Source organism: Myiozetetes cayanensis, unplaced genomic scaffold (genome assembly GCF_022539395.1).
Source record: "Myiozetetes cayanensis isolate MyiCay16 unplaced genomic scaffold, myiCay2020 scf13, whole genome shotgun sequence".
Lineage (NCBI taxonomy): Eukaryota > Metazoa > Chordata > Aves > Passeriformes > Tyrannidae > Myiozetetes > Myiozetetes cayanensis.
Window position 1 is genome coordinate 4,117,061 of NW_026086937.1, and position 15,828 is coordinate 4,132,888.

Below are 15,828 nucleotides of genomic sequence, written 5' to 3' on the forward strand. Positions count from 1 at the left end.
GTTTTTTCTGGTGTCTTTTGTCAGGGACAAGGTGGTCCTTCCTTGTTCTCAGAGGGAAAACTGGCTTGGGTAATCAGTTCTTGTTTGGCAAGAGCTGACACAGAGTGTTATGTTGGCAATGACAAGAATGTTCTGCTGGCAAAGAGGTACTGCAGAGGGCAATGAAATATCATACATTATTTTTAAATATGGTAAAACACTGATTCATTCTGGTTGGGTTAATATGAGGAAACAGCAACATTTAGCATGACAGTTCTGTGAATGATGATGGAAGTAATAAGTATGCCCAAAAGGTTGTGTTGTAATGTATACTCCAGCACTTATGTTTAAGTCTGGCACAAAAGTGGAAAGACTGGGACCTCAAGAAGTCTTGTTCATCCTTCAGTCCCAGGCAGGATCAGCTGCATTTAAATTGTGTCTGAGAGATGTTTTTCTAACAAATTCAAATCAGCCTGTGGTGGTAATTCCAAAACATTCTTGGACAGTCTACCCCAAAACTAATCCCCCCCTCAGTTGAAATGCTTTTCTTAATGCCAGCTCCCTTACCATGAGATAAGCCCAGTAATACTTGTGATATCAAGCACAGATGTAGAAAAACCTCTATTACATTTCCCTGTGCAGCAGCCCTTTAAGGGGTTCTCTGTTTTGCTGTCCAACCCCCAGGTAGCGCTCAGGAGCAGTGAAGTACAAGGCTGGCTGTACCTTCACTGTGGAGTGCTAGGTGGTTTTAACCTTGATTCTGTGGTGTGAAACATTTCAGCGGGGGCTGATGAGTAGCTGGTCAGAAAATTCAAATAGCCAGCATTGATGAAAATCAGGAGCACAATTCCTTTTTCTTTCTCCTGTCTTCTTACACGCTGTAACTCTCAAAACAGCTGTGCATGAGGCCTGGATTCAGCTTTAGGGTGTCCTTTGTTACATGTAAGAAAGCTCAGACTGCTTTAATGGGGTACCTGCATTTTGGAGGTTTAAATTAACCCCTCTGCCTCGCTGGCTCAGCACTGGGGAAACAGGTATTTCTTTTCAGATGCAGGAAAAGGGGAGCTCTTTTCACTGTTACAGCTCTGGAGTCATGCTTTAAGATAAAGTTGATGAGAAATAAAGCTTGTTTAAATTCTAACAGGTTCTAACAGCAAGACTCTGCTTCCAAAAAAATATATCAGCTTAAAATGATTTTACTCTAAATCGTGTTTTGCTGCCTGGGAAAGGCCAAGAGCACATGTGGGCAGCTGATCTCTGAGAGTGTGGTGGTCAGGTAAGTCCTGTTCAGCGTGTAAGTGCCCAAACCGTGTCCCAAGATGTTGCACTGACCTCCAGAAGAAGTGGGAAATTAAATCCTTTGGGACAGCAGGAAGAGTGGAAGGGCTGGCTGGGAGACACAAGGGTTTGCTATTGGTTGGCTTGTCCTGCTATACATTGACAGGCAGAGCAGCCTGAGCATCCTGTGTGAAAAAGATACATCCTAAATATTATGGCCATGTTGGAGCAGAAGAATGGGGAAAATCTAAGACCCTAAATATTTGCAAATTACTCCAGTAAAAGAAAAAGAGAAAAGCAAAGGGGTACTTAAAGAGGGATGAGAACCTTTGTTTTCCTTCTGTTCCTTAATGAAAATACCACATTTTCTTGTAAGAAGGTACTGATGGCAAACATGGGGTTGTTAAGGGGTTTCTGTTATTTTTTTTTAAGTAATTAGTTCCTGTAGCTGCTGAAGGCTGTGTGTGTGGGGCCAAGCAGAAATAGTGTGGCACGAGTAAACAGGAGTGAAAGTGCTTACTGCTCCCATTCTGCTCCAAGGTGATCCTTGCCAGGAGCAGGAGGGAGGTCCTCCAGGTCTCTGGCATGCCGCTCTCTCTTGGCACAGCCTGGGAAAGCAGGAGATCTCAGTCAGGGATGGCAGCCAAGAGCATTAGAGAAGTCCTCGGTGCCAGCTGGTGGCAGGAGGGAAGGCAGACTCCCCCCTTCCAGTGTCCCTGCAGGAGCAGGGAGCAGGGCAAAGAGGGTGAGCCCTGCTCCAGAGGAGAGACCTTTGTAAGAAGGAGGAGGAACGAGAAAGAGGATCTTCAGGTGCAGTCTCCACACCATTTGGAGAGGGATAGTTTTAGTGGTGTTATCCACAGCTTGCCCTCATTCTGCTTTCTATTTCTGGATGGCTGCTGCCCCATACTCTCTTTACCACTTTTTTGCAAATCTTCCCAGTTTTCTCCGAACTTGTTTTTCTTCCTTTCTTTTCCCTGATGTCTGTTCTTGCATAAATTCCCCTTCATCTCCCGTCTCTTCCTTTCTCTGCTCACTTCTAACTGACTTTCCAGGGAGGGAAGGAAAAGCTCTGTCTCTCCAGGGAAGGCAGAGCAGTGGAGCCCAGAAGCTGCGTTCTGCTCACCCCTCAGCTCCTGCTGGCAGCACTTCTGCAACTTTCTTCTCCTTTCTATGGGTGCTTCTGCCAAGAATGCTAAGTCTTTTGGAAAGCCTCGTGTGAGGAATGACCACATTTTTGGTATTGTGTTCCCCATTTCTTGTCCTTAAGTAATTGCAGCCCTCGGTCCAGCTCAGGTGAATGTTGCAGTATGGGATGCTTTGCATAGGGTGTTATGGCAGCTGTCAGATGGCAGCTTGGTGCTTTTGCAAACTGAAACATTATTTAGGGTCCAAATATGAGATTATGGGGCACATGCAAAATTCAAGTCCATTGGCACCTTTGTTGCTAATCAGTTCTGGAAAGATGAGCACTCCCATTTTAGTGTGCTCTGCTGTCCAGAGTTAACTTGGACACCCAGGAGACATTTTTGCTGTGAACTTTTCATCTCTTTGCTGCATATCTGTGTGAGAAAACTTCTGATTTGGACTGCAGATAGACAGAGACCCCACAGAAAAATAAGGAGTTAAATTGAATCAAGGCTAAGAATCCTAACAGCCAAAAGGTCAGACAAGAAACCCATTTCACACCAGAATGACAGAAAGATGATGTTGAATATTTTTAAATAAAAAGTGTGTGGGGCAGAGGCCGCTGTCATGGCAACTCTCAGCCTGTGCGTAACACTGTGTTTCCAGCACCTTGTCTGTGATATGTGCTTGGTCAGTCATTTCAGCCATCCCTGGGCTTCCATACCACATCTGTGGCCGGCCCAGGTGTGAGGGGAAGGAGCGCAGGTGGGAGCCCAGCCATACTCCAGCAGCATTCCCCATCTCTGGCACAAACCCCGCTCGCGTGGATGGCCCAACACTGCCACACGCGCCTTACAAACCTGCTCTCTGCTCCCCAATGGACTGACTTTGGTGAAGAGACTGAGCCAGCAGCAGTGTCTCTGCTCCCACCGCTGTGCTGGGGAAGTCGGGAGTGAGAGCTGTAAGTGATGCTGCAGCCGGGACCGGAGCTAAATATATCTCCTGCCCTGCCCTGCCCTGCTGTTCCCGGCTGTCTGGGATGCGCTGCCTCGGGAGCTGGGCTGGGAGGAGGCTGGGGCTTGGCTGTGCTGCCTGAAGGTAGCAGAGAAAATAAGGTATCACAGGTATTAGTAATTAATCCCATTTAAGGCTAAAATCTCAAGTTACCCGGCTTGTTCCCCTCTCCATCATTCTGCAGGTTTTCTGCAGGGTAAAATGTCGTGGTCCACGTGACAGGACTTGCAGCCTAGAGTAAAACCAAGAATTTTAACTACAAAAAACAGCCCCTTTCTAGGTTACTACTTCTGGTTTTAACTCTGATGGCACCAGACCCAGGGTTTTTTCACAAATTCAGGGCTGTGTTCTCGTATGAGGTTCTCATGTCTGCACATTTCAGCACAGCCTTAGCAACTTAGAGAGGACAGGAGGTCTGGAATTTGGCAGCACTGGGCTTGTTGATGCTTTCTCTACACGTCTGTTTGGGCACCCTTATCGGGTGTTAATGGGCAGTATTATTTGGGTAATCTCAAGGACTGGTTAACAGCCACTTCGGGTTGTGTCAACATCTTGTGAAGGTCCTGCCACCTCGCAGTGAGCGTGGGGAGAGCCAGGACAGGGTGTGCACTCACTGCCCTGCCGAGCCCACTGGGCAGGAAGCGTTCCTGCGGGATGCACGAGCAGGGTTTACCAGAAAGGCCTAATGCTGGGGGTTTGTTTTGATTTTGGAGTCAGTATCTTAATAAGTCAACTTGCAGAAGTATGTTTTATGGTTTTAGTATTCGACGGGAAAGTTTGCCCTTTTGAAGGAGCTGTTGGTGCATAATGCACAGTGTAGCTCTCCAGGCAGCAGCAGAGATGACCCCTGACCAAACCCCGTGTGTTTGGGAGGAAGTTCAGGCTGTTATGTTGATACCTTTTTTTATCTTTTTAATGAAACCTCCTTCCTGCCATTTCAGAGGAGAGGAGGGTTTGACGTCATGTGCTGATGAGTCACTGCTTTTAACAGGCCAGCAAGCAGGGACTGAGAGCGCTGTCTGGAGCAGCTGCTCTGTTAATCATTCACAAAAAGCCCAGAGAAAGCTCAAGGGGAATGCTTGTGAATAATTAAATTTCTGTTTTCATTATGAAGACGCAGTTGATTTACCTGGATCTGCTGGAGTCCAGGTACTGGGAAGTGAGGGAGGAGGACAGTGATCTCACTGGTTTGTTGGTACCACTGTAAATAGCTTTTGGATAGTCATAGGTGTCAGTCAAGCAGATACATGATTTAACAATGTCATGCAAAGCTTATGTCATAGAGCTCTGACCACCAGCTACATTTCACTTGTTGCAACCTCTTCAACCATACCCATGTTTTCCAGAAGAGAGTTCTCAGGGAAGGAAATGCCCTTGACAGGGCAAGACATGGATTTCACTGGAAGGCTGGATTTCTGATGTGTCTCATAGCCTAAAGCTGTGTATTGTCAAAGGAAGCAGAGTTGTTTAGGTTTGTTCACTGATGGTTCTCCTGCTCATAAACCTTCTGGGGGTGACTTGGATCATTTTGAGTTAATGCTGAATCAGTATCTTGATAGACGGACGTGGCACTCATCGTTGTGATGAGCTTTAACTTCAGTTGCCAGCATGCTGTGATCAAAGACTTCATTAGATTCCACTTTGGATGAGTAGGACTCTCATTTTAGACAAGGTCCAAACTGGATAAGTACCTAAATGGTGAATTTTTCACTGCTCAGCTCTTCCTCTCGAGGTTAAGTGTCTTGGACAAGAGCTGCTGCCTTTTACCCAGGGGTAGAATAAGGTGGGCAGTTCTACTCCCAAAGCAATCCCATCCCCAAATAATCAGTTGAAGCTGCCTTAGAACACAAAGAGGCTGCTTGGCCTTGTCAAAATGTTAGGTTTAGCTTTGCCTACACAGTTGGAGTGCTGGGACAGTGGGGGGGCGTAGGATTGCTTACAAACACTGACTTTAATTACCTATACAATGTGAGTAGAAAGTTGTTATTCTGCCTGTCAGATGTATAATGAGAAAGAAAGCCCAAACTACGAAACCATTTGAGTCTTATAAACCTTTCTGTCTCTGGGCATTGTTTTCATGTACTTGTGAAATCCCACAGACATGAAGGCAGAACCTAATTAGCTACAGCCATTGAAAGAGCAAAGTTTGAAACAATTTGCTGAAAACTGAATATGTTTTTCATCTTTTAGCACTGTGGCCAACTTACTGTACATTTGCTTTCTTGAATTGATTAGTAGAAGAGTTTAATTGATCATACCAACTTCTCCATACACACATTAGCCCCTAATTCTAAAGCTTCTTATCAGAATAAAATGCACTTATTTAATGGGCTGCACTATTCTTGATAGATGAAAAAAATGTTGGCAGATGAAACCAGATAGTATCTCCGTGGAAGAGAGAGTTGTCCTAGAACTGCAATAGCTGATGATCTGCCATTTCTGCAACGAGATGATTTCCAAAGCCCACCTCTCAGGCTGCAGATATGATGGCTGGCCTGGACCCTTTCAGAAGAGCTGGCCCTGCTCCCTGGGCAGGTACAGGCCTCCTGGTGGGGTAGGAGAGTACAGGGACTATTTAGATATTTAGGGGGGCAGTGAAGGACCGGCAGAGATGATATGGAAATCTTATGCTGGGGAGCAGAGGGGTTTGTTGGAGTGGATTGAATCCTGGTATGCAAACAGAGTGACTGTCCCGAGCTGGGAGACCAGAGCCAGAAGGATGGGGAGAGTGATGGAATAAACTGGCAGCTGTGCTGAAGCTCTTCCAAAGGGCAGCAGAAGCAGGGGTAAATGGAAGGCCGGAGGAACACTGGAAAGGCTTCTTTGTGGACCTGCAGAAATTGGAGTCAATTGGGAAAGCAGGATGACCCTGCTGAGGAGTTCAGAGGCTGGGCTGGCTCTTTCCCAAGAGGACCAGAGGTGACCCTGAGAAGTGGTGGGTGCTGGGACTAGGATAGCTGATGTGTCAGTGGGGTGAGTTTGGGGTTGTTAAGGTTTGTGTGCTGTCTGTAAGGGAATGAGAGATGGGAAGTGTACCATCCCACAGCACAGGAGACTGGCTAAGGAGAGACTGGGAACAAACTGGGACTAAAGTGGGAGAGCAGGATGGGAAAACCAGTAATGCTGTGCCCTTTTCACAAAGGTGACCTGCTCTCTGCTGGGATCATGAGAGGGAATTTTTTTTTACTTCACATAGCAGAGCAGCAGCGCAGATGAAATTTTAAGTGAGCAGGTTATTTCCAGCTTCTCAGATCATTGCTTGCTGTGGGGAGTGGGTAGCATTGTCCCTGCAAACCCATGGAAGGTGTGATCAGAAGGAAATGAGGTTTGCATTGATTCTGGCAATGATAGAGCTCAATTTACAGGTGTCAACATCAAGAGGTTCTGTATATACCCTGTCACAAGCAATCAGAGATCATGAACAAAGTGACTCTCTTTCTCATAGAATTACAGCCTGAGAAAAAGGATGTCCAAGTGTTGCAGTGTGGAGCATAGGCCTGAAAAGACCCCTGCCAGAAACAAGTCAGGGCATGTCAGAGCTAAGTTAGGACTGCTTAGACATTAAGGCTGTGCTGACCTAAAAGAAACAATAAGTCAAGTAGAACCAGACAAGAAAAATTTGCAACTAGAGATAGGATGTAATCTGGTGGTGGGATTTAATTATACGATGTTTACAGTTAGGTAAATGGATTAATACTTGAATATAATCAAAGTGATATGCAAGTTTATGTTTAACTACTATGTCTCCTGTGAAATGTAAAACCAATCATGTAACCTTGCTTGGAAAATAGTATAAAAGATGCGTTCAAAATGTGGGTCTTTGGGTACCTGTCTTGGGACAGGAGTCCACAGGGACCCCGGGCCCTGAATAAAGCACCGCATAAACTGACACTCTGTGAGTTTGTGTTTGGATTACGGGCAGCACAAGGATGGATGATTTGTAACTCAGATCCTGTGGCACATCCTTCCTGGAGCTCTTCTTTCTTGCCTTCTGAGCCTTTGAGGTTCCTCTGTTCAAGTTCTTATTAATTTCAAGGTCTGGAGAAACCTCCAGATTGAAAGATGTGATTCTAATAAATTAGTGACATTACAAGAATGGCTTTAGTAATAACTCCTGATATTGTGAGATTTGAATTCTTCAGCATCATGAGCCACTGAGTCTGGGATGTGGGATAGAGCCCAGTTTGAATATCACAGCTTAGGCTTTTTATTTATATTAGCAGGGGGAAAAGTATCAGCAAAGCAAATCGTGTTGCTCACAGATGGAACATACATTGTATGGCACAGAATAATAATGAAGGTCATCTCTCAGAGCAGAATTGCAAGCAAAAATTCAGGAGTATTGAAAATAGGGGAAATCAAACAGGAGCTTACGAAGTATGGCAATAAAAATCAAAAGGAGGAAAGCAGTTAAAATCTAAAAAGTTAAAATCTAAAATCTAAAAAGAACACTGGTTTTGAGGCCTCATGTCAAATGTTGATTCCACAAAAGATGCTTTTTTTGTTGTTGTTCATTAAAAAGGGTCCCACTGAAGAGCTGTTGTTCCCTGAGAAATCAGATGCCTTGTGTAGTCATATATCATATTTTAAAAGGATTTTTGAGAAGATGTGGATGCAAGAAAGCAATAAATTCTGAAGAGTTTGTTAAAAGCCACCCAGAGAAATCTGCCGTGTGAGGTGTGTTACAACACTGAGAAGCCATCAGCAACAAGAAATCTGGGACACCAAAGCCTGAGTCTGCAGGTGATCCTGAGCACCCAGGAGCCTCTGAGCTCCCTCTCCTGGAGTCCTTGCCATGTGGATGAGGACAGCTGTTGGCCTTTGCTCTGACATTTCTGTGACTGGAAGCATTCTCTGTGGAAAAGGCTGGCAGGTTTAAAAACAAGTTTGAAAATTTTCCATATTCTCCAGACACATTTTTTTTCTCCTAATTGCAAAGCAAGTATAAGGGTTTTTTTAAAAAAATAACCAATTCAGCCAGCCATTTAATCTTTTGCTGTCTGTACTCAGCAAAAAATGTGAGTTTGTCTGGAAAAAATAATAATTGGAGAAAGATTAACACAAGGGACCAAAACAATCTGTGATTAAACAGGAGTCTTTCCCCAGCCCAGGTCAACAGTAACCAGAAACTGTCCAGCAGATTTTGACATTAATCATGGTGTTGTGCCAGTGTCCAGGGGTAAGGATGAGCCCTGTGGCATTAAAGGGTGGGTATTCCCTCCCTCAGGCACTCTCATCAGAGCACAAGCCTGTCTGCTTGCCTGCCTTGGTGCTCATTAGCAATCCCAGTGTTCTGGGGTGAGAAGAAGCACAACTGGTTGCTGGTCAAATCATTAGATTTCTTCCCTGGCTTCTGACCTCTCAATTTGTGCTCAGGAGAGCTTGTCAAGGCTCCTGGAACCTGCCAGCTCCCCAGGGCTGCAGTCGATGTCTTACTCACACAGCAAAGCACTGGGGAGTTCTTGTGATGCCAGAGCTGGTTATGTTAGGTGTGTCATCATTAATTATTTACAGAGCGCTCTGAGATGGGACTGTGATATTTCTGGTCTTTTTTTTTTTTTCTTTTCTGAGAAAAAGAACAGCTTCTAAAGTTAAATTTTAAAAGTTTAGAAGTTTAAAGAGATGCCTATTCTCCCGTGCCCGAGGGAATGCATTTGTTTTCTTCTAAGGTGAGAAATAAGTTTCTTTTCCAGCTTCCAGCCTTGGGATTTCCAAAGGGCTATGTGTCCCATGTAAACCAGCACATCAGATGACTCCAGTGGATCAGCTACGAGCTGCTCTCACAGGTATGGTACCAAAGGCAGAAGAGTAGCTCTGGCTTTGGTGCAATTATTACCTGCTCCCTGCTTCTCCCAAGTGCTGGGCAGGCATCCTCAGAATCCATCACGGCTGGAGTTGATGCTCAAAAAGATGGAAGTACCTATTGCCACCCCCTGCTCTGGCAGCCTGACCCTGCCTGTCGCACCCTTCCATTCTTTGTGGCAGGGACTCTGAGCGTCCCCATGAAGCTGTCCTGCATTCCAAGAACATGGCACCTTGTCTCCTCAGAGAGGTAAAGACCTGCCTTTTTTCTTTTAGCTCCAGGCCTGCTGGAAAACAAGGTCAACCCGATTGTTTTGGAACAGATGGCTTCCTTCCATGTAGTGGTGTTTCCCTGGCTGAAAGGAGCCTGACTGCACATGAATATCAAATGTAGTTGTATGTGGATCTGTAAGCACAGTAGCAAATTTCAGGTTAGGAGAATTTAGAGCTGTTGAAGAAATTACGATTTGTTTCCCCAAAAAAATCAGTCAATTTCAAGTTACTAGTTTTCTTTTTATCCTCAATAGTCATCCTTTAAGCTAAGCTAAGCTGGCAGGTGACAGGTTACCCCAGTCCCTCCTGGAGAAGGTTTGCAGTGGAAGATGGCTGGAAGCAACTGCACAAGGAGAGCTTGATGTATTCTGAGCCATCCCCCCCAGCAGAGTGAGGGGTTGTTGAGTTCTGTGGAAATGTGAGCTAAACCAGATCTGATCTGGATACTAAAACAGGAGATTGACAGGGAAGCGTGGGTTATGAGGCTAGAAAAAATACAGGTTAATTAATGGCACACAGAAAGGCTACCTTGCTGTTTCTGAGTAAATGCATGCTGCTGTCAGTTTTGCTTGTTTTTTTTCAGAATATAGGGAATGATTGTGCCCCAGTTTCTTGTCTGTCTGTATTACAACATGCTTGGGTGGGGGGGAATAGAGGAGTGACCTACATGCTTTATGCAAGAGAGCATTACTTGAGATTTCCCGTTTTTCAGGATGTCTGTATGCTTTTCCTAGTCCCCCAAAAAATAATTCAGATAATATTAACTACTTTTTTTCAAATACTATTGTTCAGGAGGGCAGAAGGCCACGTGACCTCCAGAGGCCCATTCCAACTCTGTTTTCATACTGTCCAAAAAGCAGGCAGGCCCAGCAGTGAACATCCCTGCTGCAGGCTGTCTGCCCCTGTGTGAGAGAGTGGCCCTGGCAGTGTGTGGATAGCCCTGCTTTTCCAAGGGGGGCATTCAGAGCTCTCCCCTCCAGCTTTATCTCATTAGCTCCTTTCAGAAAATGCAGCAGAAATATAATGTAATCACTTTGTCGTTCAGAGGCCCTGGCTCAGGGTAGGACACTCTGGCTCAGTAAGGAGAAATGCTGCCTCATGACTCACTTCCACTCCTCAGCCACTGAGTCACCGTCCAGCCCTGTGGCTAGAACTACCTGAAAGAGTCTGACTGCATTCCTGGGCACTTGGTATTTTACCTCATTTCAGATAGGTGAGGAGTAACTTAAAGACATGGGAGCTTGTTGTCCCCTCCAAAACACCATGAACTATCCTAAGATTTAGGAAGTGAGTTTGACAGCCTGGCTTAAAACCAGGCAGGTTTCCTTTGGCTGGTAGGTCATGTGCTGCAAAAAGGACCGAAGAACAGACACAGGGGCTTCAAAGGGGTTCACATATGAGCTAGAGCTGAATTTCTCTTGTGCAGCTTGGGCTTGTTTCCAGAGAAGAAAAGAACTTGCATATGCATTTTAAATACTGTCAGTTCTGCAAGTCAAGCACCAAGTTCAAGTGCACAGTGAAGTGAGGACCTTGACCGAGGTGTCTCTGTGGTGCCCAGCTGTAGTTTGTGCTCCTGCCTCAGAGCAGGAGGGGAATAAACACCTCCACCCTGCCCCTTTGGCACACCCTCAGCTTTCCTCTGCCCAGGTTTCCTGACTCCGTGCTCTTCTTTCTAGCTGCTGGTTCTGCTTCCAGAAGTGCTGCCAGCTGCCCACAGTTCGATGTCAGATTTCCCGGTGCCTGGAGTGACTGCATCCCACGAGTCCTTTTTCTTGTGACTTGGTTGTCTAAGGCAGCAATTACGTAGCAAAGTAATATGATGCAATACTCCTTCACACAGACCTTGTCTTTTAGTTCCAGCATCTCCAGAGGAGACCTCCCAGCCTGCTTGGAGCAACTTGCCAGAAGGCAAACTCCTTATTCAGAAACCTGCTTTTCACGGATGTCCTTTCTGCTCCCGAGCAAAAGTGATCCTAGTCATGAGAGTTGTTGACTCTCTCTGTACACTTGCCAGCATTCATCAGCCCAACTGTTAGTGCAGAACAGTTTGGGTTTTTTTTTTTACTTTGTTAAGAGCTAGTGAACATTCAGAGTGACCAAAGGAGTGCCGGAGCAGCTCCAGAGCTGCTGGCTGCCTTCCCAATCCTGTGCTGCTGGTGATGGTGTCAGACTGCTGCACAGCTTCAGTGGCAGCAACCAGGAGCTGGGGCTGGGATCTTTCTTGCCCCAGTAAGTTGATACATCCCCTGTAATAAGCACAGGCCAGAATATTACTGTAAGTAGGTCTATTATATAAGACAGCTAAGAAATTAGCAGGAAACAAAGCAAAACCTGGCCCCATAAAATCTGATTAGTAGTTTTTGCTAGAAAATGCTGGCAGCACAAAGATTTTATTTGTGTTGTTTCACAGAGCTTGGCTGAGACTAAATGACTGAGGCTGGGCAAGGAGTGATGAATATGCTCGATTTACGTGTTCTCTGTCTGAAACAATCTTGATGTTCATGCGTGAGTTTAAATGTTCCCAGAGCCTTTGCAGAAGCAAGTCCCTGAAATTAACTTTCAAAGTCTGGAAAGGTATTTCCCCAGGGCTCATGGATATTTAAATCCTTTTTGTTTTGGCTTTGCTCATTATAGGATGCATCCTTCCCTCTAATTAAGGTGTTTATCGGATATGTACGGCCAGATAAGCACAAATAAATGAGACTGAATTTATGAATTGCCAGCCCTCAGCAACCCCTGATGATTGATGCAGTCTTGGTGTGGTTTGGGTTGCACCTCCAATGCAGCTACTTGAAGCTGCCTGTACCCTCCTCAGGCTCTCTTTCCCTTGTGGAGGGACAAGAGACAATTTCTGAAGCCTGAACTTGACTTCTAAATTTCTGCAGTCTTTCAAGTTTGTTTTTATTTGTTGTATTTGACACATCTCATGAAGTGACTTAGTAGTGGGGTATTGATTATTGCTGAATATTGGGCTTCTTTGGTTTTAGTTCTACAGCTGCATTTTAGTTAGTCCCCTTTTCCCATCATTTAAGTCATATTAAAATACAATGTGTGTTTTGGAACTCAAAATCAAATGTACTAAAGTAATCTGAAAACTTTACAGCTACCAGAAGCTAAATTTAAATCTGCAGCAGGGGTTTGCTGCTCTGTTTGTTTGCAGGCAGGTTTTAAGCAAACTCTCTGGATGAGATGCAGAAAGGTTGTATCGTTGCCACAGCTCTGTCTGGCAAAACATGCCATAAGAGCAGAATACTCGTTGCTTAGCGACTCGTGAGAGATGATTAACCCCTTCCTGGAACTGCCCAGTATTTCTGTGGATGCCCTCCTGAGGCATCTTTGTGGACCATAATCGAATATGAAGAAAGTAATATCTTTAGCTAGTGCATGTATTGACTTATTCATCATTAATGTTAAATGAAGGACCATTAGTTACTGAAGGAGATCACTTAATCAAAAGTCAGTCATCCATAGTATGGCATGCAATAATTGCAAAGGAAGGCTCATATAATTACAGTAAAGATGGAGTAAGAAGTGATTAAAAATAATTTAGGAGTGATGGCGATTCATGCTATGCTGGTATTTCTTTGTGTGAACTCAAGTATTTCTAAAATTTCAGCAGGATTTAAAGACTGAGCCCATGTGTTGACACTGCTCTTGCTCGGGTACCTTGAAGCAGAGTTTACTGTAGCAACAGTAGTTAGGGAAGTTCCTCTCCTTCCATCTCTTTTCAGTGCAACAGGGACATTATAAAGGCCATTTCAGTGTGAAAACATTAATTTTAATTAAAAATGTAATTAATCCTTGAGGTTGATGGGCTGAAAAAATTTCAGTTTTCTTGTTTGAAAGGTGCCTGAAATTCAGCATGAGCTGACAAGCAGGAATGCGTGGGGGTGGCAGGCGGGTTTGGTTGTACCTGGTGTTGTCTTTTTGCAGATCCTACAGAACAGAAATGTTATTAATGTGTTCCAGCATTTGGGTTGATGCATTTTTCAAACGTGATCACTTTGGATGGCGTTCACCTCATCCAGCTTGAGCTCTCTCAAAACGGGATGTGGAGCAATTCTGATGGGTCGTTCACTACACCTCTCTCAAACATCCCCCCTGCGTGGGCTGAGCTGCCCAGGTCTGCCCTCTTTTGAAGCAGCTGGAAAGACCCTTGGGCCCACAGAGAGTTCTGGGTGAGAGGAGCCCAACCCTCTGGCTTGGGTGGTGCCCTGAGCAGTGTTTCTTCTCAAGGATTGCTTCCCAGTGTTCACTGTGCTGCTTAACAACAGCGACAGAGCAAGTGCAGCCGTGGAAGAATCCTCACATGGCAACAGAGGTTAGAGCATAGATAGAGGATTTTAAATTGCAATGGCTACTCTTTGTGGAATTAACTGGTAATAAAGGCAAGAATTCCCCTGGAGCAAGAAACAATCTTGGCTTCACCTCTCCCCCTCGAAGAGTTTCTGCAGCAGCAATAATTTTCTGGTACTATTGGGCCTCAGTTCTGGTAGCTTGAGAGCAGCTTGGGGCTGTTGGCCGTGAGAGCAGCTGCCACATGGACATGGGCCCGTGTGCGGCAGCATTCCCAACACCTGTGTGTCTCTGCCATCATCAGTAGGGAAAACTATCTGAGCTAGAAACATTTTCTACTAGGTAATGTTGAAATTATGTTCTCCTCTTGTCTGCAGGTGGGTTAACTCTGTGACCTTAACAGAAACTTACAAGGTGTTAGAATGAATCAGAATGACAACTTGCCATGAAGGTAACTTTTGCTGTGGCGTATCCCAATTTGCCCTACTCGGTAATATTATGTGTGCTCCTATCAGGCAGAAACAGAAACTGCTGGAGGTCTTGTTTCCCAAATGTTTTATCCTGGTGCATTTCAGACTTTTGGCTCCAGAGAGCAGCCCATGTGACAAACAAGCTGACTGTGTGCCACGTGGGATTTTGCACTACTGCTTTTTGCATGAGTCCATGCCACTAAAAGATCTCCAGGGAGATTAATTCTGTAACAGAGGCACAAACCATTGCAGATATTTCTGAGTTGTTACTGCTGTTTTGAACATGCCTTCTTAACTCGCCAGCAGCAAAAAGAAACTCGTGTGACTGATATCTGAGCTGTTCTCTTTCACTGCCGTCAGTAAGGAGATGGAGCTTCCAAACTGGGGTGTTTTGGCATTTCACTAGAATGGATGGATTTGACTTGCCTGAAATACGATTTCTGTTGGCACCTCTGAGAGGAAACAGCCATTTGTCTTGCCCTGTGCTGGCTGGCGTGTCACGCAGCAGGGACAGTGTGTGTTATCAGCCCAGCTCTGTCCCTCTCCTGGCACGCGTTAATCACGTGAGCTGTGGTGCTGTGGCTGTGAGCAAGGAATCCTGTCCTTGGGCTTCCAGCTGTTGCTGGGCACAGACCAGCCTGGGAAACTGGTCAGAGCCCTGAGCTCCCTGTTGAGCCGCGGTGAGAGAGGGCAATGTTGGTCTGTCTGCTCCTGTCTCTGTGCCTGCTCACTGAGGTTGGGGATCGGACCCCTGATGGGCACAGTGGGAGGCAGCAAGTGCTCCCACCGTGGGCTCTGCCCTGGCTGGAAACCTGAGTGTCTCTGTTCTCTCAGCTTAAGTTTTTGGGTGGGGGTTTCACAGGGCTGAGGTGCTGGAATTTCATGATGTGCTTCTGGGAGAAACAGGCTGGGATCTGTGTGGGCAGTAGGGCCATAGCAAAGTAATATGCGTGGATTAATCTGGTTGCCCTTGGGGAAGTTCTTGGCATTTCTTGTACCTTCTCTGATTCAGATTTGGTGTAATTTCGGGGGCTATGTTGTTTTGTCTCTGTAGGAGAGCCTGTGCTATGGAAAGGCTGCAATGTGCTTTGACACTGAAATGTAAACGCAGCTGGAGTGCCCGGGGGGTATGTGGGTTTCAGGGTGAAGGGTGGTGCAGGGGCTGAGATATTTCTGTGGGCTTGGGCAGCCTTGGATTGGCTCTGGGAGCCCCACAGACATCCCACATGAGCACACTGGGTCCCCGGGGCTTGCGCTTTCTGTGAAGCCACGGCTATTTGTAAAGGACTGTCCTCTGCCCTCCCTGCCTTCTGAGCTGCACCAGGGAAGGAGAACTGTGGCAGAGAGAAAGCTCAAATACCCTGCTAGTGAGTCAGGGGGATACTGGCACCTGAGCATATGCTGGGCCCTGCCCCTGCCTGCCTGTGCATCCTGGCGGGGTGAGCCCAGGTCAGCCCTGGTCCAGCTCCACACAGCTGTGCTGGTACCAGGATGGATTTGCTGTCAGCAAATACACATGTACCTGCCTGCAGGGAGCCAGTTCTCCATTTCCCCATAAATTCTTTAATTTAAGGGAAAGATCTGGACG